Source organism: Limulus polyphemus, unplaced genomic scaffold (assembly GCF_000517525.1).
Source record: "Limulus polyphemus unplaced genomic scaffold, Limulus_polyphemus-2.1.2 Scaffold2938, whole genome shotgun sequence".
Classification (NCBI taxonomy): Eukaryota; Metazoa; Arthropoda; class Merostomata; order Xiphosura; family Limulidae; genus Limulus; species Limulus polyphemus.
In genome coordinates this window covers 36356-39963 of record NW_013668548.1, presented here as the reverse complement: position 1 = coordinate 39963, position 3608 = coordinate 36356, and the positions used below count along the sequence as shown (strand labels likewise).

Here is a 3608-nt window from a genome sequence, read left to right as displayed (position 1 = left end):
TAAAAAAAAGTAAGTAACTGATATTTATATAATAATTATCAGCATTGTTTTAGATTAAAAAAAAGTAAGTAACTGATATTTATATAATAATTATCAGCATTGTTTTAGATTAAAAAAAGTAAGTAACTGATATTTATATAGTGATTATCAGCATTGTTTTAGATTAAAAAAAAGTAAGTAACTGATATTTATATAATGATTATCAGCATTGTTTTAGATTAAAAAAAAGTAAGTAACTGATATTCATATAATGATTATCAGCATTGTTTTAGAAAGAGGTTTTCTTGCTTTATCAAATTGTTAGAAGTCTCTTGCTAAGGTTTTTATTTATTTATTTTTTTTGAATGAGGGTGTCCTGTCTGATATTGTAACTCAAGATTTAAGTACCAATCAGATAACTCCCATCTTGTTAAAAATACTTAACTTGCATCCTAGAAAGCCTTTCACACTACTTCAAGTCAGACATTAATTATTACATTAGAATGATTATGAAATTAGTTGAAAAGTTCAGACCCAAATAACATATTTCTTACAGAAGAATATGACTGCTCTTAAGGAACTGTTCTGGATTCTTTTGTTACTTATTATTTATATTAACAACTTCTTGAACAATTTTGTGTCCTTTGTTTATTATCTAAGCCAAACATTTGGACAGCTTCTTGGAGACTTGCATTTCTAAATTTTTTTATGATATTAAGAAAGTGAGAAGAGATAAATCTATTTAGAATTTATCTTACTGAACAGGACCTTGCAAGTCTTACACGGTGGACCATAGTGTGAACAGCGAGTTTCAATACTAAAATATGTAAATGTCTTTTTTTGTGAGTAAGTGGTGTTGTACAAGTAGGATCTGCTTCTTAATAACAGTTTAAGGCATCCTCTCTCTCTCGTAGTGTCAACAAATTATGTGTAAAACAATATATTAATAAATATTATTTACTACATACAGATGATGTTTAAATTAAATGCAGAGTGAAATTTTGGAAAATATATAACTTCTCTGTATATGATAACTCAGGATTATAAGGAACCGTAAAATAAATATTAACCAATCATGTTATCATTACCACTGAAGGTGGTACTGCCACCAGAACCAAGTCCATAAAGATTAAAAATTTCACATACGTATTACTGTTTTGTAAATCTTTAAAACTAATGACTTAACTTAAAAAGTATACACATTCATAACCAGCACAGAAAATATAATATATTTAAAGAATATCAGTCACTAATCAGTTAAATATTTTTTCACTTTTCACATATTATCTAATAATAATAATAATAATAATACTATATCAAGACCTGTACTTGCTAAAGAATCTCAATAATAATTTTCTTTTAGATAATGACTTATTGTACAAAAATATTTGTTTTCACAAAATTATACTGTATTTTTCAGAATTACCTTGCTAGAATATTCTACTTCTAAAAAAAATTCTGGATTTGGCTATTAGCACAAAGGTGTATTTTGTTATATAGAGATAGGAACGATTCCTAATGGTCATTCTCCAAGGATTGATTAAAAATAATATACGAGGTAGGTACAGTTCTAAACAAGTAGTGTGATAGGATAAAGTGTCATAGTCATTAATGTGACATTTAATTATTACCAATTTAAAAAAAATTACCACTAGGATTATCTAAGAAACAAATGAAATAATTATGTGTACAAAAATGTTGATTTGTTAATGGTTCAAAATTCTTTAGTCTAATGAAATATCAAACTTCCTAAGAAGTTATTTCTTTGGCTTTAATTTTTAAACTCGTCCATTGAAACGTATAATGTGTAATAAGTTTACTGTTAATTATATTATATTTGTAACTTATCAACAGATTTGGCAACAGCTTGAAATGGTATGGCAGATATTCTCTATAAATGTCAGTAAAAATTTTTAACAAAAGGAAAGCCATAAATGTTTCTTTGGACATTACTTTATGAGGTATACACATCCATGTTTAAATGTTAACTACAATTTATCAAATATCATAAATACCTGTTAGGTAGTACTATTACTAGTAGTTTAAGAAATCTCATACTGTTTCTTAGATACCTCAAGGACAGAGCCTATTCCTAAAACCTGCAAATGGCCAACTGTAAATTTATTATCTGACAAATTTTAGTTCCATTACAAGTATATTATTATTACCACTAATACATGATGAGTAATACTAGTAAGTACTGATATAAAGTTATAACAATATATAGTAATGACTAACACTAATGATTATTAATAATATTGTAGTATAATTATATGGTCAATTAAAGTTACTTTTTTTTAGTTTAACTTTAAGTCAATTCGTGGATGATTCTAACTTATAATAAATAAGTTATAAGTTACAAGGATTTATCTTTTGAAATTGTATTACTATCAACGAGAATTTGACGTACACATTCTCTGTTTAATCTTAATTTTCAATTTCATTCAGTTTTGATAATAAACAAATTAGAAATCGCTCTAGTGGTACAACTAATAAGATAAAATTTTCAGCCCTACTATTAGTATTAGCAGAGCCACATTAGAGAAAGACCTATAGTCTACAGATCTTGTGAAAAGTTAAAGTTAAGCCTAATGAAAGCTAGGCCTATTGTATATAATAGTAATAATTCGAAGCGTAACTAAGTAAAAATCACAAACGTTAGCTTACACAATAATAGTTCATACTGAGAAAATTACTATATTACAACTTAACAGTTTGTTGTAAACAAGGAAACTAATGTGTTAAATTATTTAATTTGTATTGAAAGCTTAACATACTTGCCAATCGACCCCAAAGTTGCTTTTGTGGTCAATCAGACCTGAAGACAGAACGTAGGAATTCTTTCTAAATACGCAGCCCGACAAGACAAACCATCTCAAATTATGGCGCGGAAAATTTCGTTTAATTTATTACCAGAATCGAGCAATGATAAATAACAGTTGCTTGCCAGATGCCGCTTAGCTTACGTGGATTAAAAAACAACAAAAATGGTTAAAGATCACAAAAGTTTCACAATGACAGCTTCAATTCGCTCGAATAAACTTAAGAGCCTTCGTCTCGTCTCATCCGATGAATACTACATCAAGTATAAAAAAATAAAAAAACTTTTCCAGACATATAAAAAAATGCCGTCGCTGCTCCGCGGTGTTCTCGATAGTGGTTTGTGTTTGGCTATGGTTCGGCGAATGTCAGAAATGTATTATTTTACTGTAATTGCTTAACTTGAGATTTACTGATAAAGAATAAATATATTTAAGTAATATTATACGTATTTACCATTTTGTATTGTATTATTATTAAATATGTGCAAAATTATGTTATAATATAGACATTTTTCTGTCCTTCGTCGTACGTCACTCAAACTGAAAGCTCCGCCTTGTTTACATATGATGCTGCCATCTTGTGGTAAATATTATAAAGATTAATTTTGTGGAAACAATCAAAATCGACACACGTTAAAACTATTTCAGGATATTTATTTTTAACATTGCAATACATGTTTTCATTGGGCTAGGAGTGGCCTAGTGAATAGAGTAATTTAAAGTGTGAGTCTGAAGGTTCATGGTTCGCGCCCTATTGCCCCAAAAACGTATTCACCAGTTTAGGGCCGTAGATACATTATAAGAGTG

At 28.2% G+C, this 3608-nt stretch overlaps 1 protein-coding gene across 3 annotated transcripts in view; it reads right to left on the bottom strand.

The window, feature by feature from the left end:
- Window positions 1-3059, bottom strand: part of LOC106468259 (Krueppel homolog 1-like) — a 49731-nt gene extending 46672 nt beyond the window's left edge. For 2 of the 3 annotated variants that reach the window (XR_002612600.1, XM_022396595.1), the window contains exon 1: window positions 2757-3059. The gene's annotated coding sequence lies outside the window, so the exon portion shown is untranslated. Of the gene's footprint in view, window positions 1-1994; window positions 2048-2756 lie in introns of those variants that run through there. The other variant, XM_022396596.1, reaches the window with a different exon arrangement.
- Between the last annotated feature and the right edge of the window lie 549 nt (window positions 3060-3608).